Source organism: Trichechus manatus, unplaced genomic scaffold, assembly GCF_000243295.1.
Source record: "Trichechus manatus latirostris isolate Lorelei unplaced genomic scaffold, TriManLat1.0 scaffold00090, whole genome shotgun sequence".
NCBI classification, from domain to species: domain Eukaryota; kingdom Metazoa; phylum Chordata; class Mammalia; order Sirenia; family Trichechidae; genus Trichechus; species Trichechus manatus.
The window spans coordinates 7,624,694-7,651,074 of NW_004444026.1; positions in this window are offsets into that span (position 1 = coordinate 7,624,694).

The window sequence follows — 26,381 nt, forward strand, 5'->3', positions numbered from 1 at the left end:
CATAACCTAATCTTGCCTCATTAACCACAAGCAGAGAATAAGATTTACAACACATAGGACAATTACATCAGATCACAAAATGGAGAACAACCACACAATACTGGGAATCATGGTCTAACCAAGTTTACACATATTTTGGGGGGGACACAATAGAAATGACCCCAGAGACTGCATGATAGAATTTTGCATGACCAACAACTTATTCGTCGCTAATACCTTTTTTCAGCAACATAAACAGTGACTATACACATGGACTTCGCCGGATGGAATACACAGGAATCAAATCAACTATATCTTTGGAAAGAGACAATAGAGAGGCTCAATATCATCAGTCAGAAGAAGGCCAGGGGCTGACTGCATAATAGACCATCAATTGCTCATATATAAGTTCAAGCTGAAGCTGAAGAAAATTAAAACAAGTCCATGAGAGCCAAAGTATGACCTTGAGAATATCCCACTTGAATTTAGAAACCATCTCAAGAATAGATTTGAGACATTGAACACTAATGACCGAAGACCAGACGAGTTGTGGAATGACAAGAAGGACATCATACATGAAGAAAGCAAAAGGTCATTAAAAAGGCAGGAAAGAAAGAAAAGACCAAAATGGATGTCAAAAGAGACTTTGAAACTTGCTCTTGAACAAAAAGTAGCTAAAGCAAATGGAAGAAATTATGAAGTAAAAGAGCTGAACAGAAGATTTCAAAGGGTGGCTTGATAAGAAAAAGTAAAGAATTAATAATGAAATGTACAAATACCTGGAGTTATAAAACCAAAAGGGAAGAATATGCTCTGCATGTGTGGTGCTAGGGACCAGGAATTGAGGATACATGTGAATAAGAGAAAGCCCCTAGCCCAATGAGGGAGGAAGACAGCTATAGAGATAGATCAATTACCAGACAAGGAGTCCAAGGAGGAAGGCCCTAAATGCAGAGGCTAGAACATTTGAGCTGGGTCTTGGGGAGATAAGCCTGTTCCCGTTTTTGTGTAACCAGGGTCTGTGTTGCATGAGCCCTGAGACTGCCAGCTGCAGCTTTCTGCACTGCTCCGACCTGCAGAGGGTGGGCAGGGTCAAGATGCTCAGGCCCCTCATCTTGGCTCCTCACTAAAAGCCAGCCTGCACTCCCGTAGACCTTGGGCCCAGGCTTCCTCTTATCAAGGTTGCTTTGGAAACTGCCCTCAAATTGTTTCCCTGGTTCAATCAACTTTCACGTTCATAATACAACAGAGATCTATGGGGCTGCTGAGCTGAAAGCGTCTGAGGCTTTTCATTTCCTGTCATGATTAGGGGGATAATCACTGTGCTTGGAAAAATAATAAAGCCTGAGTCTGATGTGGGATCAAAGTGAAGAGTCCAGCCACATGCACAGGCTCAGAGACTTAGTGACACATAGGCTCAAGCCTTCCCTGAAGGGGCAGGAGGAAGGGAGAGGTGCTTTCCACCAGTCTGCAGGGAGTGGCCACAAATCATACTCACGTTTAGTTGCCCACCCAGCATCAGCACTGATGGTACCAACTGGAAAATGTCTTCATGCTGGCCTTCTGGCCAGACAAACTGGTAAGGCAGAGCTGAGTGTTGGCTGCAGGGAGCATTGCAGACTCATCTCCAGAGAAGGGAGGAGAGAGTAGAGATGGGAGGAGCTGAGGCCATCTGCTCCTCAGAACTGCCCCTGGCCACTTGGGGGGCAGCTGTCCAGCCGCAGAACTAAGTCAGAGGACAGGCATGGCTGATAAGGGCTGAGATGTGGGGCTCCATCTGGCCACACCCATGGGTTCTTTGAAAAGGGACTTCATGAGGTGGGGCAGAGAGCTCAGGAATGGAGCCAAAATAAAGGGTGGATACAGCCAAGTGCCCTTTCTCCCTATCTGTTTTTGTTTTGATTCTGTTGTTGAGTTGCGGCTTAGGAGACACCCTGTGTTACAGAGTAGAACTGCTCCACAGGTTCTCTTGGCTGTAATCTTTACAGAAGCAAATCACCACAGCTGTTTCTTACGCGGTACTGATGTGTGAGTTTGAACCACCAACATTTTACTAGTTGAGCACAAACTGTTTGTGCCACCAAGGAACTTTTCTGTTTCCCTCTCTGTTGTTGGAAGGAGTAATTCCAACCCTGCCTACCCTGCATGTGAGAAGGCAGGTGCAAACATAAACTATCCTTCCTGAGGGGTTGCAGACAAGAAAAGAAGTCCACTGGGCTGGCCAAGCAGGGCTGCTGCCACAGGCAGGAGGAGGAAGCAGGGGGACAACTTTTGTTCCCTGAGGCATTACCCTGGATCTTGCAGGTGTAGGAGGCAGCTGGAGGCCTAACGGGGGGTGGGGGGGAAGCTTCCCATACAAGCCCAAGTGAGGAACACAGACTGCCTGCTTTGGGAAGAGCCCTGGACTGAGAGTTGGGGGTTGCATCTCTGGTTCCTGCTTTGCCCTTAACACCGTGTCACTCCCAACAAGCCACTGCATATGTAACAGCCCAGCACAGCGTCGGCCCCACTAACTCGTCCACTGGGAGCCTTCTTCTCTCCTCCCCTCTCTGGGCCTCAGTGCCTCATTTGTAAAGTGAAGGGATTATACCTAGCAATGTTGAGGCCCTCCAGAGCATCCATCCCGGAGTTCACTGAAGAAGGTGGAGTTCTTGAAGGGCAGAACTTTGTGAGGGATTTTCAGGGAGTTGTTATGCTTTTCATTGTGATCATTAATTTACATGTTGTTTGTCCCCAATATAATTTTCTCAAAAGTGGGAATTTTGTCTTACTTATGTCTGTATCAGGTCCCTGGGTGGTACAAATGGTTGAGCACCTGGCTACTAACCAAAAAGCTGGTGGTTCGAAACCACGTAGAGGCCCCTCGGAAGAAAGTCCTGGCGACTTGCTTCTAGAAAACCAGCCATTTAAAATCCAGTTCTACTCTGACACACATGGACTCATGATGAGTCAGAACTGATTCAATGGCAACTTTTTTTTTTTTTTTAATCTCTGTATCACCAACACTCAGAACAACATCAGGTGTATATAGAGTACAAAAGTGCTGGAGACTAAACTTACGAATGAGTGGTCCATGTATGGCAGGATTTAGAAAGCAGTCCACCAAGTGAAAACTCACCAAGACTCTGGCTGCTTGGCTAGTCTCAGGAAAACATAGGCAAGAAAGAATGTGGGATTTGAACCCAAAACACCTGGGTCAAGCCCCAGTTTATTGACAGTTTTCTTTTGGATAAAAGTGAACTGAAATCTCCTCCCCAGCTATCAGGAAAGAAATTGGGGGAATCAGCAAAAAACTCTCTGTCCATGGTGCCATTCATCCCCACATGGCTCAGCATTAATACAAGAACATTTTGTAATGAAAACCAGGGCAGGATAAAAGGGGAATGTGCCTTTAGCAAAACAAGGTCAAGGTTATTATTTCTCAAGGAGCAAGGACTTATTAGTTGGTTTTTACCCTAGACTGGAGGGAGAACTCCTCATGTAGCCTAGACTAGGTAGTCTATCAAGAAAATTTATTTTCAAGGAGGCGAGTTATATTTGCCTTCAGGAAGCTCAGGAGGAATACCAGCAGCAGCTCTACTGGTGGAGCGACGCAGACTTGAAGTTGGAGCTGCCGAGGCTTTTCGTTTGCTTCTACTTTCCCTCTGTCTTCTAAAGTAAGCAAAGTCTGAGCAAAGGAGGAACCCATGGACATTTTGCAGGAGTCTGAAGTAGCAGAGTTTGCAAGATGCAAGGATGGATCGGGGCTCAGACCTGCTTTAATGGTGGTTGGTGAAGGTGGGGTGTCCAAGGCAGACGGCCAAGACTTGAATGAGGAGAGCTTAACAAGAGCAAGTTTTAGGACTATACCTGTTGCCATCGAGTCAATTCCCACTCATAGTGACCCTATAGGACAGAGTAGAATTGCCCCATAGGGCTTCCGAGGAGCAGTTGGTGGATTCAAACCACCAACCTTTTGGTTAGCAGCCAAGCTCTTAACCACTGTACCACCAGGCTTCCTTCAGGAACTTAAAATAGAGATAATTAGAGAAAGGCTGAGTCTCGTACATCAAGGAAGTTTCTGAAATAAAACTACTCAGAAAATCTCAACAGTGGGGGCTTGCCCACTCTTGCATGAAATAAAATAGCAAGTTAGCTCTTAAGCCCTACTACAGTAAAATAACCGCTTAATTTTCTGCTCAGTTCAGGGCGTACCCTGTGTGGAGAAGTCAGCTATGGCAGAATTTGAATATGTCATCAGATGGAGACAAACCTTTCCACCTGCAGATCACCAGACATAAAGTGTTCATACAAGCATTCCTCTCAGCTAAGACAGCATAGGCCTTCACAAGTATCTTCTCTGAACTTACGTTTCCACATTCATGAAATGTGGATAATAAATAACACATTGCCACCCACACCAAATATAAATGTGAAAACATACAGAAAATTCTATATAAACATAAAAACAGTTGCCATCAAGTTGATCCTGACTTATGGTGACCCCCTGCGTGTCAGAGTAGAACTCTGCTCCATAGGCTGTAATCTTATGGAAGTAGATTACCAGGCCTTTCTTCCCAGGCACCTTTGGATGGACTCAAACCTCCAACATTTTGGTTAGCAGCTGAGCGTATTGACCATTTGCACTCCCAGGGACTCCATATGAACATAAAACTACTTACAAACAATTGGAAAGATCCCAATACATTGTAATCGCCTGTTTTCTTGATCTACCCACTAGAAGACAACACTTTGATATTTACCCTTGTGACCTTAGCAACTACTTAGCACAGGCCTGGCCTGTAACAGGTGCTCAATAAATGTCTTCTAAATGCAGAAACTAGCTTTTGACCTAGCTTTTGCACCATTTGCTAGGTTTTGTGGAGGGAAAAAAAGATCTGAGAAGTCCTGTTCTCAAGGAGTGTTGATGCTTTTCTCTTCTCAATTATTTTGTTCTCCCTGTGGAATTGCATCTAACCTGGCAGCTCCAGATACACTCTATGTGTTTTGATTCCCAAATCCTCCTAAGATCCAGACCTATTTAGTGGAAGTGTCTACTTGAATCAACCTAAAGGCCCATCTCCCTGTCCACAACTCCCAAAGTCTTTCCCAAACACAGCCTTCTGCACCAAGCCAGGTGAGGTGTCTGCCTCAGTGGGCTTTACATCTTGTCATAGTGCCTCTCACCAAACAGACAAACAAACCCTTTGCCATTGAGTCAATTTTAGCTCTAGCGACCACATATGCTACAGAGTAGAACTGCTCCGTAGGGTTTCTTGGCTATAATTTTTACGGAAGTAGATCGCCAGGTCTTTCTTCTGTGGTGCCATTGGGTAGGTTCAAACCACCAACCTTTAGGTTAGTACTCAAATGCAAACCATTTGCACCAACCAGGGACCTAGCACCTCTCACATGGCTGAATAATTCCTTGAGCACATCTCTGTCTCTCCCATCAGGCTATGTTCACTGGGGCAGGGTGGGGGGATACCTGGACTCTTCTTCTCTAGATTCCCACCGTGCACAGAACTTGAAAAACAGCAGATGCCCAACAAATTTTCAAGAGATAAATGAATGATTACAGACCCACCATTCCCTGCCTTGGTCAAGGAACAAAGCTATCCTATCACATTTAGAGAAGGCCCATTCCAACACATATCACATTATAGATGAGTAAAGGCCAGGTTTGATTTCTTGCTCCTTTTTATTGGATGATCAATAACTTCTTAAAATCCTTAAAAATAAGCTTCAGGGCAAGGCTAGGGATCATGCAAGTGGAGAAGAGGAAAAGGCCTGGGGAGCCTGCAAGAAGTGCTATTAATATGATGTTTGCATTACAAGGGCTATCAATATTGATAGCAATATTAGTGCCAAAAAGCATCAGCCTCAATATTTTGCAGTTCCTTACAAACACCTTTAATGGGTGATGACAGATGGGCGACTTCTGGTTAGAATTAAAACAGGCTGTGATGAGGGCTGAGAGAGTGGAAGAAGTAACACATCACACATGCTTCTCCTTGAGAGGACCAGCCTTAATGCTGCATCCCCCACTCCATCCGTGGTATCTTCAGCAGACTACAGGGTAGTTCTAGAACCTCAAGTTGTGCCCTGGATGCCCCCAACCACTAGGCATGCAGGCCCAGAGATTCTTTTCAAAGGCTGAAGGACAAAAGGAAAAAAAGCCATGAACTATCAGTCTCATTAAGGCTGTTCCTGCGTGTGAACAAGGTGTTCATTGCAGACTGGGGAGGTGAACGTGGCCCAACCTACTTCAAGCAGGAAATGTGCTCCTGAAAAAGTGATGGGGGATAAGGCTTACTTGCAATTGCATCCTATTGCAAATATACCAGGGGACCTTACCCTTTAAAGAGATACTTCGGTGAAATAATTTTATATAGCCAAGAATCTTTTTGTGAAATGAATACAGGTGTGCTCTCCCTTAAGCAAATCTGACTTACAAATGCAATTTAATTCAACAAATGTTTATTGATTACTTTTTCTGTGTGTGGGGCACTGTGCCAGTACAGGTGATAACAAAGATATTTAAGACATGATCCTTGCCCTTAGGAAACTCATATTCTAACAGAGTAAGACAGACAAGTAAACCAATGTGGTAAGTGCTACAGTGAAGATACACTTAAAATTCTCTGGGGATCAAGATAAATCAAATACACCCACTCCTCACTGTTGAGTTCCAAAGACTAGGTTGTTAAGCAAAAATCGGTATTATACAAAAATGGAGGATGACCACAAAAGGCACATATAGCCCTCTGGACCTGAGAGGTGGAAAATGTAGGTGGGTGCTATATGTTCCACTGGTCATGAAAGGGTTACGGCCAGACGTACATCATTAATGCACAAAATAATAGATTGTTTTTACTATTGTGGTAAACTCGAAATGTTGGATAATGAGATAGTCTATAAGTAAGGAGTAAGTGTAATTCATTAACAATGGAGTAGTCAAGGAAAGCTTCAGAAAGGAGAGGATAATTGAACTGGATCTTGAAGTTTAAATAGGAGTTCACCAGGTTGGAATGTGGCTGCTCACAACATGAGGAGTACTAGTTTCCTAGGGCTGTCGTAACAAACTGGGTGGCTTAAAACAACAGAAGTATCTTCTCATGGTTCTGGAGGCTAGAAGTCCAAATTCAGGTTGTTAGCAGGGCCATGCTCTCTCTGAAGGCTCTGAGGAAGATCCTTCCTTGTCTCTTCTAGCTTCTGGTAGCCTCAGGTGTTCCGTGGATTATGGCAGTGTAAATCCAATCTCTGCCTCTATCTTCACATGGCCATCTTTCCTCTGCTCCTGTATCTCTCTGTGTCTCATCCCCTCTTTTTATAAGGACACCATTCACACTGGATTAAGGCCCAACCTACTCCAGTATGACCTCCTGTTAACTGATAACATCTTCAAAGACCCTATTTGCAAACAAGGTCACTCACATTCATAGGTACGGTGGTTAGAACTTCAACATACCTTTTTGGGTGACACAATTCAACCTGTAAAAGTGAGGGACCAATGTGCCTGATGTATAGAGCACGCAGGGGTGGTGAAGGAAGGATCATGAAGGAGAAGTGGAGGAAAACATTCTGGACAGAAATCCTGCTCTAAACTGAAGGATCTGATTCAGCCAGACTCAAGCCTTTATTCCTCACATACTCATCCGATGTACCTAAGAGGTCACACAGGGCTCCTATTGCTAGCAAGAGCCCTTACAGCATTTACAATATGATTCAATTTAAAAAAAACTTGATTTATGTACTTACAGACACTCATTGATTTTGTGGAGAGAGGTACATTTGTAAGAGAAGAACTGCCACATCTGGGTGTTCACATAGAATAAAGAAAAAGAGGATGTTCTGCCAGAGTTCAGTGCTTGGCTGCACAGGCCATACAGGCAACCCTGGGAAAGGAGGCTTGGAATTGAATTCCACGGCCACCTGGACTGTATTTTATTATGAGAAAAAATCCACTTGAGCCGGAACTTTCTGAGTGTGTCAGAGCAAACTGTAGAAAGCAGGCATAAGGTCCACTCCTGGGGAGGCTCACAGAATTTGAATTAAGGAGATGGCAACCTGAATTTCTCTGAATGTTTCTCCAGTTGCTTTGAAATCTACCCCTCCTGGTTTTCAGACCACAGGGTTCACAGATTCCTCACCTGTTCTGTGACCCTTTTCTGTTCACCTGCCATCCTCTCCAATTTTTATTATTTTCAGAACTGTACTGACGATCAGATGGAGCAAAATCATCCTTATCTTCTTTATCATCATCAACATCGTCATCATGTTCATTACCATCATCTTCCTCTCGTATAATTTGAAAACTATATGTGCTCTCATTAGATCCTGCCAAGGACCCTGTGAGGAATGCGGGAGAATTATCCCCATGTTATAGAAGAATCTGTGGTTCAGAGAGACTCTTCAACTTGCCCAAGATCACACAGTTATTTATTTACAGAGATAAACTTAAAACTGGGTCTTCCGGTGAATTGTGATGAAATCATAATCCCTGTACCTGTAAATATGACTCTGTTTGGAAATAGGTTTTTCTTTTGTTACTTTAATGAGCTCATACCAGTGTAGGGTGAGTCCTAAACCTACTCACTTCTGAGTTATAAAAAGAGCAGAATAGACACAGAGACACACACAGGGGGAAGAGGAAAACAGAGGACAGAGACAGATGCATCTACAAGTCCAGAAAAGCCAAGGATTGCTGAGAGCTACTAGAAACTGAAATAGATAAGGAAGGTCCTCCCTAATGCTACACCACGAATTCAGACTTCCAGCCTCCTGAACTGTGAGAAAATAAATTCCTGTTCTTTAAAGCCATCCACTTGTGTTATTTCTGTTATGGTAGCAGTAGGCAACTAAGACACCTGGCAACCAATACAAGAACCCTCTTCTTACACCACACTGCCTCCAGTGAGGGTTGAGCTAACTATAGGATGTGAATTGAGAGACACTAGCAAAAGTTCCTGCCCCCAATTATCCCCTGCCTAACCAGTCACAAGCCATGAAATTGAACCAGTTACACTTTGTGTGTGTGTGTATTAAAGATAAATGGCTTCAATTTGTAGTTTTTAACTTTTCAAAAGTCCTCCCACATGTTTTACCTCAAAAAATGAGAGAGCCAGAGCTCTCTGTATTTGAGATGCCTTTCACTGCAAATTGTAGCACACATGAGTAGAAGTGGTTAAACACCATCTCATAAACTAAGAAGACTCAAAAAGGAAATGAAAGGGCTCCAGAGCTGTCAATTCAGTCACACAAAGAGGTTATTAAGGCCCAAGTTTTTTTTGTTTTTACCTCTGCATCCTCAGCAAGCTGGTAGCTCTGCTTATGGTCACCAAATGGATGCAACAGGCAGCTCCAGGTCTCTCCTCCTCATATAGCTGCAATCAGAAGAAGAAGAAGAAGAAAAAAAGTCTCTCTCCATTTTATAAGACTTAAGAAAATTGCCTAGGAAACCTCCCAATAAACATGCCCTTACATCTCAATAGTCACAGTAGTGTCACGAGCCCGTGCCTATAGTCAATCCTGGATGAAGTGGAATTACCCAGATTGGCTTCACCAGATCACCATTCTTCCTCTTCAGAAGGAAAGGTCCACAAAGCACGCCCTGGACCTAGTACCTGAATAAAATCTGGGTTCCGTTAGCAAAAAGAAGGTGAATGGCTCTTAAGTAGGCAACTAACAGTGCTGGCCACATATCCCCATTTATCAGAAGGAGAAAATAAGGTTTAGATTCTTCCAGAGGCCTAACTGAAGAGCTAATATCTCTATCAGTGGTATCAGGTTAAGCTATTATCAGCATTAGCACCTTTGCTTCTTTATCAGCTGTTGTTATTCCTATCAGGTAGCTGGTTAAGACTTACAAAAGTCTTCTAATTAATCCCAAGAAGTTCTGGATTGTGTTTTTAAAAGATCAAACAGCAAATAAAGAAGGGCAGAGCCAAGATGGTGGACTAGTCAGATGCACAAAGCTGTCCCTCTGTGACAAAGACTCAAAAAACCAAGTAGAACAGATACAAACATCAATCCTGGAATCCTAAACCTTAAATGAAGGGATAAAGTATTAGAACAGAAGCCACTGGAAGAAGAAACTGACAGAAAACGGCAAACAGGAGTACTTCCAGGGAACATGGTGCTATAGACAAAGCACCACACCATCCGTCCACAGCAAAGATTGGAAGAACTAACTCAAACAGAGACAAATGTCAATCCTGAAACCCTAAGCATCAAATGAAGAGATAAAGAACTCAGCCAAGCACCGAATGGAATAAGAAACTGACAGAGAACAGAGAGTGAGGAGAGATACATGCAGAGGTCCCCTATCAGCTAATGCAGCACAGATCCACCATCTGAGACTTCTATCAGAGATCAGTGAACAGGGGGTACAAGAAAGGAGCTTCATGGAGCTTCTAGCAGGAGACAGAACAATGCGGTAAACAGTGATATACGCTTTCCCACCCCCCACCCTTCTTCACCCCCACTCAGCCTCCTCTGCTTCCTATGGACACAGTCTCTTGGCTGGGAAGCACAAGCTTCACCCCAGTACCACATGGATTCTACCCGCCCGCACTGGCCAGCTCCCTGAGTACCACTTATTGGCTGCTGGTGTTGCTTTTTTATGCCTCTTTAAATTTCTTCCTTAACTCTCACCATCTCCCCCTCCTTTCTCTCAAATACCTGCCTCCATGTGCATCTTTGCTTCTTCCTGAAAGGTTGCGAAACACCACTCGACTATGAAACTACTTCCCGGCCCATGCCACCATGATGGTGGGATCCCCAGGAGCTTTAATTTGTTTGTTCTTATTTATTCTGTTTTTATTTGTTTGTTTTCTTTTTATTTTCTCAGCTTTGGAGCTCTTTCTAGCTGGGCAGTACTGCCCGGCTTGGGAGCTACTCATTTACTCTGCACAGATGCACAGTGGGATCCCGGGAGGCATTTCTTTTCTCTTGTTTTTTTTTTTAAGTTTTTTGTTTTTTGGGTTTTTTTTTTGTTTCTTTGTTTTGTTTTCTTTACTCTCTTTTTCCCTTTTTGTCTTTATTCATTTCTCAGTTTCTCGTCTCTCTATACCTACCTTCTCCTCCTGTCTCATGAATACCTGGTACTGTGTGACACCTCTACTGCTTCTAGCCAGGCTGCACTTCACAGCCTGGGAGCAACTTCCCCAGTCCTCACAGCCACACCAGTGGGATCTCTGGTGGCTTTCCTTTTCTTTTTTTTCTAATTTTTATTTAATCATTTTTTTCTCTTCTTGTTTTTTTTTTCTTTTTCTTTTTCTACATTTCTCAGTCTTTCATCTCTCCACTCCAACAGCAAGCTCCCTTAGCACTTTTGTTTGTTTGTTTGTATGTTTCAGCTCCTGTTCCTCTCTCCTCTCTCTCCTCTTTTCCATGTCCATCTTAGCTGCACACTTCACAATCTCCCCCCTCCTTCCTGCCTACCTTCACTGTGTGCTGAACATCACATCCCGAAGCAGCACAGGCACGGCCTATGGTAACCTGCCCTGCACTGACTCTCAGCCCACCCTGTCTCTCAGCCCACCCTGTCGGCCCAAGGAAATGCCACAAACAACTCATCCCAGAAACTCCCCTTCAGCTGGACCTGCCCTGCTGTACCATACCTGAGCGACTGACCCTGCCCATTGGAAAAGGATGTGAAAAGTATCATGCCCACAGACAAGTAAATAACAAAGAACTCACAGCCCACCTGCTCAGACATAACCAAATAAAACAAAAAAGCAGGATGAAAAAAACAAATCTACAATCAAAAAATGAGGAAAATAACTACTGAATGTCCCAAAGACAGCAGACAGTATTAAAACATATACAAAAACAGGACAGGATGTTTCCAGTAGGTGTCCAAAATAAAACACCAGATGACTTTCCACTAGAAGAAAAGGCACTAGAACTACCTGATAAGGAATTCAAATCTCTAATAGTCAAAATTATCCAAGAGTTGAAGCAAAAAGCGACAAAAATGAGGATAAAATAGACAAATTCATGGAAAATACAGATAAAAAATGGAAGAATTCAGGAAAATAATACAGGAACAAAATGCTAAAATAAATTTACAACTAGAAATCATACAAAAACAATAATTAGAAATCCAAAAGATAAACAACAAGATTTCAGAAATGGACAGTGTCATAGAAGGGCTGAGGAGCAGGTATGAAATGATGGAAGAAAGGATCAGTGAAATTGAAGACAAATGCTGGTATACAACTCTGAGGAGAAATCAGAAAAAAGAATGAAGAAAAATGAAGAAACTGAGAACTATGTGGGATACAATCAAAAGCAAAAATTTGTGAGTGATCAGAGTTCCAGAACAGGAGGAGACAACAGAAAACATAGAAAGGATCATTGAAGAATTACTGACAGAAAACTTCCCCCATATCATGAAAGATGAAAAGCTGACCATCCAAGAAGCTCAACGAACCCCATATAGGATAGACCCAAAAAGAAAATCACCAAGGCATATCATAATCACACTCGCTAAAACCAAAGACAAACAAAGAACCCTGAGAGGAGCTCAAGAAAAACAAAAAGTCACATACAGAGGAGAAACAATAAGACTAAGCTCAGATTATTCGGCACAAACCATGCAGGCAAGAAGGTAATGGGATGACATATATAAAATCTTGACAGAAAAAAATTGCCAGCCAAGAATAATATATCCTGCAAAACTCTTGTTAAAATATGACAGTGAAATTAGGACATTTCCAGATAAACAGAAATTAAGGGACTATGTAAAAAAAAAAAAACAAAATTTCAAGAATTATTAAAGGGAGTCCTTTTATCTGAGAACAAACAACATCAGACCACAGGCTGAATCTAGGACGTAGGATCATACCAGCCGGATACCAACCTAGCAAATGAATTCTCAAGGACTATCCAAAACCAGAAGAATTACAACAGGGAAGCAGAGAGGTTAATCTGTAAATGACAACAACATCAGTACAATAAAAGAGGGAATAAACGGTGTAGGTATAGAATCTTCTAATGGAGAGGAAGGCACAGCAATATCAAGTAATAATAGACTGGTTCAAACCTAGGACGATAAGGGTAAATTTCAAGGTAACCACAAAGAAAATCAACAAACCTACTCATCAAAATAAATAAGAAAAACATAAAGTCTCAGTAAAAACAACACCTACGAAAACAAAAGAAATGAAAAAAATACACAAACAAAAGGAATTCAGCACAGGAGAGAAAGAGGAACAAAGAAAACGTCAGCACACCACTCTCAGTAAATGACAGAACATCTAGAAAGAAACTCAACAAAGATACAGAAGACCTAAAGAATGCAATCAGTTAATTTGACCTCACAGACATATATAGAACACCACACCCAACAGCTGCAAAGTACACATTCTTTTCCAATGCATGTGGAACATTCTCCAGAATAGACCACATCTTAGGCCACAGAGCAATCCTCAACAAGATCAAAAACGTTGAGATAATACAAAGTATCTTCTCTGACCACAACACCATCAAGGTAGAAATTAACAACAGGAAGAGCAAGGGAAAAAAATCAATTACATGGAAACTGAATAACACCTTGCTTAAAAACCACTGAGTAATAGAATAAATCAAAGATGTAATCAAAAAATTCCTAGAATCAAATGAGAATGAAAAAATACCACATTAAAACCTTTGAGACACAGCAAAAGTAGTGCTTAGAGGTCAATTTATAGCAATAAACACACACATTAAAAAAGAAGAAAGGCACAAAATCAAAACATCAACTGTACAACTCAAACAAATAGGAAGAGAACAGCAAAAGAAGCCCACAGCCACCAGAAGAAATGAAATAATAAAGATCAGAGCAGAAATAAATGAAATACAGAATAGAAAAACAATAGAAAGAATCAACAAAACCAAAAACTGGTTCTTTGAAAGGATCAACAAAATTGACAAACCATTGGCCAAACTGACAAAAGAAAAACAGGAGAGGAAGCAAATAAACCAAATAAGACATGAAATAGAGGACATTACAACAGACCCAACTGAAATAAAAAGGATCACAACAGAGTAGTACGAAAAACTGTACTCCAACAAATTACCTAGAGGAAAAAAGCCTAAAGGAAATGGACAAATTTCTAGAAGCATACTACCTACCTAAATAGCATAAACAGAGGTAGACAATCTGAACAGACCCATAACAAGAGAAGAGATTGAAAAGGAAATTTAAAAAACTCCCAAGGAAAAAAAGACCTGGCCCAGATGGCTTCACTGGAGAATGCTACCAAACATTCAGAGAAGAAATTATACCAGTACTACTCAAACTATTTCAGAACATAGAAAAGGAAGAGATATCTCCAATTCATTCTATGAAGCCAGGATAACTCGGATACAAAAACCAGGTGATGACACCAAAGAAAAAGAAAATTGCAGACCAACATCTCTTATTAATATATATGTAAAAATTCCCAACAAAATTCTAGCAATAGAATTCAGCATCATAAAAAAATAATAATAAAACACCATGACCAAGTGGGACTCATACCAGATATGCAAGGATGGTTCAGCATTAGAAAATCAATCAACATAATCCACCACGTAAATAAAACAAATAAAAGAATCACATGATCATCTCAATCAACACAGAAAAGGCATTTGATAAAGTACAACACCCATTCCTGATACAAACTCTCAATAAAATAGGTATAGAAGGGAAATTCCTTGACACAATAAAGGGCATATACAAAACCAACAGTGAACATCATTCTCAATGGAGAAAGGCTGAAAACATTCCCCCTGAGAATGGGAACAAGACAAGGATGCCCTTTATCACTACTCCTATTTAACATTGGGCTGGAAGTCCCAGCTAGAACAATAAGGCAAGAAAAAGAAATAAAGGGCATTCAGATTGGTAAGGAAGAAGTAAGCCTATCCCTCTTCGTGGATGATATGATATTATACATAGAGAACCCTAAAGACTCCACAAGAAAACTACTGGAACTAATAGAAAGTTTCAGTAGAGTAGCAGGATACAAGATAAACATACAAAAATCAGTTGGGTTCCTACACACCAGTAAAGAGAACTATGAAAAGAAAATCAGAAAGCATTTTTAGCAGCCTCTAAAAAATAAAATACTTAGGAATAAATCTAACCAGGGATGTAAAAGATCTATACAAAGAAAACTAGGAAACACTACTGCAAGAAACCAAAAGAGAACTACAGAAGTGGAAAAACATACCATACTCATGGATAGGTAGACTCAACATTGTGAAAATGTCAATCCTACCCAAAGCCATCTACAAACATAATGCAATCCCTATCCAAATACCAACAGCATTCTTCAATGAGATGGAAAAACTAATCATTAACTTTATATGGAAAGGAAAGAGGACCCAGATAAGTAAAACATTATTGAAGAAGAAGAACAAAGTAGGAAGCCCCATACTATCTGACCTCAGAAACTTCTATACAGTTACAGCAGTCAAAACAGCTGGTACTGGTACAATGACAGACACATTGCCCAATTGAACAGAATCGAGAACCCAGATGTAAATTCATCTACCTATGGTCAACTGATCTTTGGCAAAGCCCTAAAACACATTAAATGGGGAAAAAACAATCTTTTTAACCACTGGTGCTGGCAAAACTGGATGCCCATCCCTAAAAAAATGAAACAGGACCCATATCTCACTCCATATACAAAAACTAATTCAAAATAGAATCAAAGACTTAAATACAAAACCAAAATCTATAAAGATCATGAAAGAAAAAAATACGGCCAATGCTAGAGGCACTAATATATGGCATAAATAGGATACAAATCATAACTAACAGTACACAAACACAAGATGATAAACTAGATAACTGGGATCTTCTAATAATTAAACACTTATGCTCATCAAAAGATTTCACCAAAAGAGTGAAAAGAGAACCTACAGACTGGGAAAAAATTTTTGGCTATGATATATCCGACAAAGGTCTAATCTCTAAAATATGTAAGAAAAGCCAACATCTCTACAACAAAAAGACAAATAATCCAATTAAAAAATGGGCAAAGAACATGAACAGATACTTCACCAAAGAAAACAGTCAGGAAGCTAACAGACATATGAGGAAATACTCACAATCACTAGCCATTAGAGAAACGCAAATTAAAACTACTGTGAGATACCATCTCACGCCTTGTCTTAGGCTGGGTTCTCTAGAGAAGCAAAACCAGTAAAGTGTATAAATGTATATACAGAGAGAGAGATTTCTATCAAGGAAACAGCTCACATGATTGTAGAACCTGAAACGTTCCAAGTCCGTGGATCAGGATAGAGGCTTCTCCTGGTTCATGTAGCCGCAGGGGCTGGCAAACCCAAGATCAGCAGGTGGGAGAGCAGGGTTCTTGCTCACAGGCTGTGAAGGTCGATGAATCCCAAGATCAGCAGGTAAGCTGCTAGCTCAAGTCCCAAGAACCAGAGGTCAGACGAACAAGAGGTAGCTGCAGGATCCAGAGAGGGTAAAAGCCAGAACATCTACTTATATTCGGATGCAGGATGCACGCCAAAGGAAACCCCCTTTCAACTGATTAGCTACTCACAGCAGATCCCATCATGGAGGTGATTATATATAAACACTGACAATCATGGCCCAGCCAAGGTGACAAACAATCTTAACCATCATAGCCCTATATTACCGGCACTAATCAAAAAGCAGAAAATAACAAATGTCAGAGAGGTTACAGGGAGATTGGAACACTTATGCACTGCTAGTGGGAATGTAAAATGGTACAACCACTTTGGAGAACAATATGGTGCTTTCTTCAAAAGCTAGAAATAGAAATACCATAGGATCCAGCAATGCCACTCCTAGGAATACACGCTAGAGAAACAAGAGCCAGTCACACGAATAGACATAGCACATCCATGTTTATTGCAGCACTATTCACAATAGCAAAAAGATGGGAACAACCTAAGTGCCCATTAACAGCTAAATGGATAAACAAACGATGTGTTACATACATAGAATGGAATACTAGGCAATGATAAAGAACAATGATGAATCTGTGAAATATCTCACAACGTGGATGAATCTAGAGGGCATTATGCTGAGTGAAATAAGTCAATCCCAAAAGGATAAATACTATATGAGACTACAATTGTAAAAATTCATGAAAAGGTTTACACACAGAAACAAATCATCTTTGATGGTTATGAGGGAGGGGAGGGGTAGGGAGGCAACAACACTAACTAGACAATAGATAAGTGGTAAGTCTGGTGAAGAGTAAGACAGTACACAATGCTGGGGAAGCCAGCACAACTTGAACAAGGCAAAGTCATAGAAGCTTCATAGACACATCCAAACTCCCTGAGGGACTGAATTACTAGGCTGAGAGCTGGGGACCATGGTCTTGGGGACAACTAGATCAATTGGTATAACATAGTTTATAAAGAAAATGTTCCACATCCAACTCATCACAGTTGGATGTAGAACATTTTCTTTATAAACTATGGGGTCTTAAAATCCTGTGAGCTACCATCTAAGATACAGCTACAGGTCCTATCCTATCTGGAGTAAAGGAGAATGAAGAAAAATCAAATACTCAAGGGAAAGATTAGTACAAAGGACTAATGGACCACAACTACCACAGCCTCCACCAGCCTGAGCCCAGAACAACTAGATGGTACCCAGCTACCATCATCAACTGCTCTGACAGAGATCACTATAGAGGGTTCTGGACAGAGCAGGACAAAAATGTAGAACAAAATTCAAAATCACAAAAAAAGACCAGACTTACTGGTCTGACAAGAGACTGGAGAAACACTGAGAGTATGGCCCCTGGATACCCTTGCAACGCAGTACTGAAGTCACTCCTGAAGTTCCCCCTTAAGCCAAAGATAAGACAGGTTTATAAAACAAACAATAACACACGTGAAGAATGTGCTTCATAGTTCAATCATGTATATGAGACTAAATGGGCACACTAGGCCAAAGCAAAGATGAAAAAGCAGGAAGGGACAGGAAAACTGGACAAATGGAAATGGGAAACCTGGGGTGGAGAAAGAGAGAGTAACTAATTTGCTCTGTAAACTTTCGTTTAAAGCACAATAAAAAATAAATAGATAAAGCACAAGCTAGGCTCCACAGAACAGGAACCAGGGACCATAGGTGCACAGATGTGAGGGTGGTGCAGAAATTGTAAGTAGGTAAAAGCCAAAGATGCTCCTTCACCTGTCCCTTTAGCCCAAGATTGCCCCCAGAGTAGCCAAGGTGGGGTTGTGAAGTTGAGAAAGAAATTGAAATGGGTATATGTTAGCTACAGGAAAATTGGTGAGTCTGTGATCAGATGAAGTCAGACCTCATGGGCTTACCCTGGCCTAAATTCCTCCATCAGCGCAGTGCTCTCCAATGGTAATAGCAGCAAATTGCGTCTTGCTCTTACTCAGTCCTCCCCGTCACCTATCTGCTTTTCTGACATTGCATTTGTGACGGTTGGTTTGAGTCAGGGCCAGCAGAAGAAGGGGGAGCAGAGCAGGTGTAGGTGCCCCATCCTTATGGGATAGTGTTTCCTAATGCCCAATAGATATTAATCTTCAGGATTCAGGAACAAGAAATAAGAATTCCTGGTAATTCTTGGCTATCTCAAATCATAAATTATTCTGTATTTTTCATAATACTTTGTATGTTTTAAAATAGTAATGAGTGACTTGCTGCTCCTTGGAAACCCTATGGGGCAGTTCTACTCTGTCCCTTAGGGTTGCTATGAGTCAGAATCAACTTGACGGCAAGGGGTTTTGCCTATTATAATAAACAGAGGCCCCTGGGAGCCACAAACAGTTAAGTGCTCAGCTACTAACCAAAAGGTTGACAGTCCAAACTTGCCCAGAGTCACCTTGGAAGAAAGGTCTGGCGATCTACTTCTGAAAGGTCACAACCTTGAAAACCTTATGGACTGCAGTTCTACCCTGCACACATGGGGTCGCCAAGAGTCTGAACTGACTCAATGGCAGCTTTTATATATATATATATATATAATGTATATATTTAATAAACAGTGAATCATTTTTAGTAATAGGGTTATCACAGATGTTTTCAGCTAAAAATATAATAAATGCATCAAACTGCCGACCTTTTTGGTTAGCAGCAAATCTCTTAATGACTGCGCCACCAGGGCTCCAATAAACGCATGGTTTACTATTATTATTATGAATAAATATATTATGACAAGATTATATATTTTGATAATACATAAGAATAATCTCTACCTGATATAGACATTTGACAATAGAAAACATTAAAAGAAGGAAATCTTAACAGAAAATAAATATTCCCACAATTACATTCACATCTCCTCTTTGCATTTCACTGTTAAATTATTTACAAAGAACTGTAAGCTATAGTGAATATTCAACTTCTGGAAAATGCCATACACATTTTAGGGTAGCATTCGGGTCTCCTAGAAAGTACTCCTAGCACCCCACAGAATCACATGTCAAAATTGCCAGTTAAAGACTTATTTTACTTCCAAACATTATTTCTTGGAACACCACTCATAAAATTTGTATAAAGTGTTCCATGTATACGAACTTACAATTATTTATTTTATTTGCAAGAATGACTCTCCATTAGTAGCAGACAGGGTAATGAAAAAATTCTTATAACAGGGTAAAGACTACAAGCAAGACTGACTGATTAGGCCTTGATGCTTCTCTCCTTATTTGCTCCTGTCCTGGTTCCTGGAATCTCTGACCTTAACCTTCAACTCTTTGGGCTAGCATTTCCTGTTCTTGTTTTCAGCTTGATGTCAGTGGATTCTTTCAAAGCAGTAATGTCTGGATATTGATTGTTAAGCTTAATTTTCGAAGGAGCCTTACAATACTTCTTACCGTTCTCACAGTTTCTCAACTGATTTTTCTCAGCATTTGGAAGAACGTAAAATTTTTCTCAGAAATGTTGGGAAAGAATTCCTGCGTCCAATACTCCATGGGTATTACACTGCTGTAGGAAAAGAGTCACCTGGGAAGGCTAGTTAATGGGTCCAAGTCAGACTCTTTCATGAGGCTATCTTGAGACCCCCTTCTATAGCCCCACAGCAGGAGGACAATACTACCCATGTAACACATGGATCCCATGGATGCCACTTATTCGGCGCCCCTCCCTCCTCCTGCCACCATGATTCCTGCCCCTTCCTAATCATCTCACCCCAAAATCACCCAGATCTGCCTGCCCCTGTTTCCTCTGCTTAAATTTACCCTCTTGCTTGCCTCTACAATCCCAGCCTACACACAAGCACCTCCACCTCAAACATTCCAATTTTCTGAGCAAAATCAGTATCACCTACGAGTCTGACCTAATCACTACTATGACAATTTAATTAAAGCAGTTCAGACTAAGGCCTGAGTCATGCATAAATTTCCACTTATTATCAGTATGATGTTGAAAATGTCACTTCATCATACTGAACCTCTATTGTTTATCCATAAAATTGAGATAAAATTTCCCTACTCATAATATTTTTGAGGAGATAAAATAATATAAGTAAAGCATAAAGCCATTAAGTGCTCTGAAATTATGAGTTTCCTTCTACCTTCTCCCAAAGAATGTAGTATTTGAATTTTAAAAGAAGAGTGTTTTTTGTTTTTGTTTTCTTTATTGTGGTAAATATATATGTAACAAATTTTTTGCCAACTCAACATTCTTCATGTGTACGATTCAGTAACATTAGTCACATTTATCATATTGTTCGACCATTACCATTATCCCTTTCCAAATTTTCTCATTGCCTTTAACAGAAACTCAGTATCCCTTAAACGATGTGGCTTGTATCAGCTACTGGAATCGTAGGCTGTATTTATAAACCCAAAACATGACGAAGTATCAGCAAATGCCTTTCTTTTTGTTCCATAAACTAACCTTGTGTCAATTCCAGTAACTTCCATCCTGCATGTTTCCAAAGTAGGACTTGGATGGAGAGGGTGAGCCTACCAACTCAATACCTAGTCTACTGCTGCTGCCCCTAGCCTGGCCTGAAGTAAACTGCTCAAGAAATGTTTGCCAAATTTCCTTCTCCCTAGATTAATTGGCAGCAGAAGCAAGGAGCTGGCCCCTGTGGGGTGGCTCCAACGCCCATGAGCTCCATGAGTCATGTCTTCAAAGGCCTTGCAGCAGCCACCCCCTTTCCTTTGCCTCTGACCTCTCCTGCTTCTTCAGCATTTGTATGGACATAATTACAGCGTGCTATCGATTTCCTGACAGCCGCCTTGATGTAACTATTTTATAGAATCAAGCTAATTTCATACATTGAGGTTTTTATGGTCTCTGGCAGACTCAACCGAAGAAGTCATTTTGTCTCCTCCTAGGGTGCTCCCGCCCCTTCTCAGAACACTGCTTCTCCCCGTGTCCCTCCTTCTCTGAAGCCCAGCTGGGCTGCATTGCACCTAAGAGCCTCTAGTTTCTCCTAGCAACCCCTCTCTGATGGTGATGTAAGTCAACACGTCTTAGGCCCTTGAGAACAGGGAGATCTTGCAGCCTCCAATGAGTCAGTGGCAGTGAGTCTCGGGGAAGATGAGACCCAGTTGTTCCTCTAACTTTTGCAACCTGAGTCTGCCCTTTGCTTCCTTGTTGTCGTTGGCTGCCCTCAAGTTGATCCCTAACTTATAGTGACCTCATGCGCAACGGGATCAGACCATTTTGATCCATAGGGTTTGTCATTGGCTGATTTTCAGAAGTAGCTTGCCAGGTCTTTCTTCCTAGTTTATCTTAGTCCGGAAGCTCTGCTGAAACCTGTTCAGCATCATAGCAACACACAAGCATCCACTGAAAGACAGTGGTGGCTGCACATGAGGTGCATTGGTTGAGAATCTAACCCAGGCCTCCAGCATGGAAAGCAAGAGTTCTACCACTGAACTACCCTTTGGTTGCCTATTACACTCCAGATATATTCCTAGCCCCAGTGAAGCTCTTTTCTCCTACATGCATCTGCTAATTTACAACTTACAGAGTACTTTAAGTAGCATAATCTTATCTAATCTGCATATCAATCCAGTGATGGAGCTATTATGTCCATTTTACAAATGAGAAAAATAAAGCAAGTTCATAATACAAAATGTTAACATGTAGCATGTGAATACCCTTCACCCTGAAGAGTTTTCCATGGGACTTTTCTTCTTTATTTGGAGATAAAGAGCTGCAGAGCCAAGGTTTAAACAAATAGACTTCTCATTCTAAGTCCAGTGCCCTCTCCTCTACTCCACAGCTTTCTTGCTGCTGCTCTTCTAATATCTATACAAGCACTTGTCCTTCACAGAGTCTGGTCTTGGCCATGCTATTCCTATACACCCAAATATGGCCCTCCCCTTTTTTCCATTCAGCTCACACCTATCTTTGAAGGACCTCCTTAAGGCTTACCTCTACCTGGAAACCTTCCCTTATAACTCCATCCTTCAGTGAGGAAGGAGAGTCTTACTCTGAACACAGTGCACATATTGTCTGTAATATTAGATAATAAATGAACACAAGTGTACATTCAATAAAGGTGAGTTTCATTCCCCTCACTTCTTAATGTAGTGAGTCTGGACTAGTTGAATCCCCAGAATGCACTTCCCCATTCCCTCTTCCCAGTGGCCCCCATTTTGTTTGAATACCACGAAACATCAGGGAAGCTGAATTCACCCCTGGTTCAGAAGTGGGACCTAAGACCAAGGCCAGGCCAATCAGTACATCTGTGAGACCTAAGGTCATCCAATCAGAGTGAACATCTAGATTGTTTCCAGGAGTGCTGGGAAACAGATTTATTGTTATGGATTGAATCATGTCCTCCCAAAATATGTGTTAAAATCCTGACACCTGTACCTGTGGATGTGATCCTATTTGGAAATAAGTTTTTCTTTTGTTATGTTAATGAGGTCATGCCAATGTAGGGTGGATCCTAAACCCAATCACTTCTAAGTTATAAAAAGACCACTATAGACCCAGAGACACACATACTGGGGAGACAAATACCAAGGAACACCAACGAATGCCAAGGATCACCAGCAGACACAGAAACTAAGAAAGAGGTTCACAGAAGGAATCAACATGTCCTGTTTTGGACATTTAGCCTCAAGAACTGTGAAAAAACAAATTTCAGTTCTTTAAAGCCACCCACCTATGATATTTCTATCATGGCAGCTCTAGGTAACTAAGACCCTTATTTATCTCTGCTGGATATGAAAGAGAAAGAGATCAGGGTACCTGCTGACAATGGAGCCTACGCTGAGGAGGCAGAGTCAAGAAATGGAGAGAGAAAGTGGGTCTTGGTCAAAATTTTTAAGTTGGAAGATCAAGCCTAGCCTGAAGCTAACAAGGTCCCTCCTTCAGACTTTTCAGTTACATAAACCAGTTTATTTCCCTTTGTTTAAACCAGTTTCAGTCAGGATTTCTGCCCCCAAAGGATCCTAGTACATATACTTGAACAGTAATGTTAGTTCTTGACTCATATCAATGCAGAAGCAGCATAACTCTATTCAGACTTCTTAATTTTTAAATGAGGATAAAAAAGTACATTTGGCTCCATTGATCCTTTTATATGACTTACTGGATTTTTGTTTTTTCTGATTACAAAATAATGTACGTCAATTAAAGAAACTTTAGAAATCCCATCATGAATGATTGCTACTAACCGCTGAGATATATTCACTATTTTTAATTGTTATTGAGGTAAAATTCACAAAACATACAATTAAGCATTTAAAGTGTACAATTCAATGACACTTAGTGTATTCACAATGTTGTGTAACCACCACCTCTCTCTAGTTTCATAATTTTTCATCACTCCAGAAGAATACCTCTCTGTCTTTTAAGTAATCACTCCCCATTCTCTACTAACCCCACCCCCTGGCAACCACTATTCTGCTTTCTGTCTCCAACAAGCACAGGGGAGATGTTCAACTCCATTGGTCATTAAAGAAAGGCACATCAAAACCACAATGAGGTACCACTTCACACCCCCTAGGATGGTTATTTAAAAAAAAAAGCGTTGGATAGGATGTGGAGAAATCAGAACCCTCATACACTGCTTGTGGTAAAGAAAAATGGTACAGTAACTGTGGAAAACAGTTTAGCAGTTCCTCAGAAAGTAAATCATAGAATTACCACGTTGTTGTTGTTAGGTGCTGCTGAGTCGGTTCTGACTCATAGCGACCCTATGTACAACAGAACGAAACTGCCCAGTCCTGCGCCATCCTCATGATGGTTGTTGTGCTTCGGCCCACTATTGCAGCCACTGTGTCAAGCCGTCTTGTTGAGGGTCTTCCTCTTTCTCACTGACCCTCTACTTTACCAAGCAAGATGTCCTTCTCCAAGGACTAGTCCCTCCTGATAACATGTCCAAAGTATGTGGGAGGAAGTCTCGCCGTCCTCGCTTCTAAGGAGCATTCTGGTTATACTTTCTCCAAGACAGATTTGTTCGTTCTTTTGGCAGTCCATGGTATATTAAATATTCTTTGCCAACACCACAATTCAAAGGCATCAATTCTTCTTCGGCCTTCCTTATTCATTGTGCAGCTTTCACATGCATATGAGGTGACTGAAAACACTACGGCTTGGGTCAGGCACACCTTAGCCCTTAAAGTGAAATCTTTGCTTTTTAATACTTCAAAGAGATCTTTTGCAGCAGATTCGCTCAATGCAATGCATCGTTTGATTTCTCGACTGCTGCTTCCATGGGTATTGATTGTGGATCCAAGTAAAATGAAATCCTTGACAACTTCAGTCTTTTCTGCATTTAACATGATGTTGCTTATTGGTCCAGTTGTGAGGATTTTTGTTTTCTTTATGTTGAGGTGTAATCCATAGTGAAGGCTATGATCTTTGATCTTCATCAGTAAGTGCTTCAAGTCCTCTTCACTTTCAGCAAGCAAGGTTGTGTCATCTGCATAATGCAGGTCGTTAGTCTTCCTCCAATCCTGATGCCCCCTTCTTCTTCATACAGTCCAGCTTCTCAGATTATTTGCTCAGCATACAGATTGAATAAAACTGGTGAAATGATACTGCCCTGACGCACACCTTTCCTAACTTTAAAATACACAGTAACCCCTTGTTCTGTTCGAACAACTGCCTCTTGATCTACATACAGGTTCCTCATGAGCACAGTTAAGTGTTCTGGAATTTCCATTCTTCACAATGTTATCCATAATTCATTATGATCCACACAGCCGAATGCCTTTGCATAGTCCATAAAACATAGGTAAACATGTTTCTGGTATTCTCTTCTTTCAGCCAGTATCCAACTGACATCAGCAATGATATTCCTCATTCCACATCCTTTTCTGAATCTGGCTTGAATTTCTGGCAGTTCTCTGTCGATGTACTGCTGCAACCATTTTTGAATGATCTTCAGCAAAATTTTACTTGCATGTGATATTAATGATATTGTTTGATACTTTCTGTGTTCGGATGGATCACCTTTATTGTGACTAGGCATAAATATGTATCTCTTCCAGTCAGTTGGCCAGGTAGCTGTCTACCATATGACACAGCAATTCCACTCCTAGATATATACCAAAAATAATTGAAAAATGTACGTCCATGCAGAAATTTTACATGAATGTTTATAGCAGCATTATTCGTAATGGCCAAAATGTGGAAACAACCCAAATACCCATCAGTGGATGAATGGATAAAAATTCATGGTATATTCGTATAAAGGAACATTATTCAGCCATAAAAAGGAATGACTATATGCTGCAACTTGGATAAACCTCAAAAACATTATGCCAAGTGAAAGAAACCAGACAGAAAAGGTCACATGTTATATTTACTTTCATAAGAAAATATTTATAGTGTTTCATACATTTGGGATGGTTCATGCTGTGTGTTTATGTGTGTATCTAATTTTTCATACAAATTATTATTTTTTATTGTGCTGTGGGTGAAAGTTAACAGCTCAAGTTAATTTCTCATTCAAAAATTTATACACATACTGTTTTGTCACATTGGTTGCAATCCCCACAATGTGACAACAAGCTCCCACTTTCTACCCTGGGTTCCCTATGTCCATGTGTCCAGTTCTTGTCACTTCCTGCCTTCTTGTCTGTTTTTGGACAGAAGTTGCCCATTTAGTCTCATATTTGATTGAACTAAGGAGCACGTTACTCATGTGTGTTATTTTTTGTTTTATAGGCCTGTATCATCTTTGCCTGAAAAGTGGAGTTTCGGGATGGTTTCAGTTCTAAGTTAGTAGAGTGTCTAGGGGCCATAGTTTCAGGAGTTCTTCCAGTCTCTGTCAGACCAGTAAGTTTGATTTTTTTTTTTTTTTTTGGTGAATTTGAATTCTGTTCTATATTTTTCTTCCCACTCTGTCTGGGACTCTGTTGTGATCCATGTTAGAGCAGTCATTGGCAGTAGCTGGGCACCATCTTGTTCTTCTGGTCACAGGCTGGTGGAGTCTCTGGTTCACGTGGTCCTTTAGTCCTTTGGGCTAATATTTTCTTTG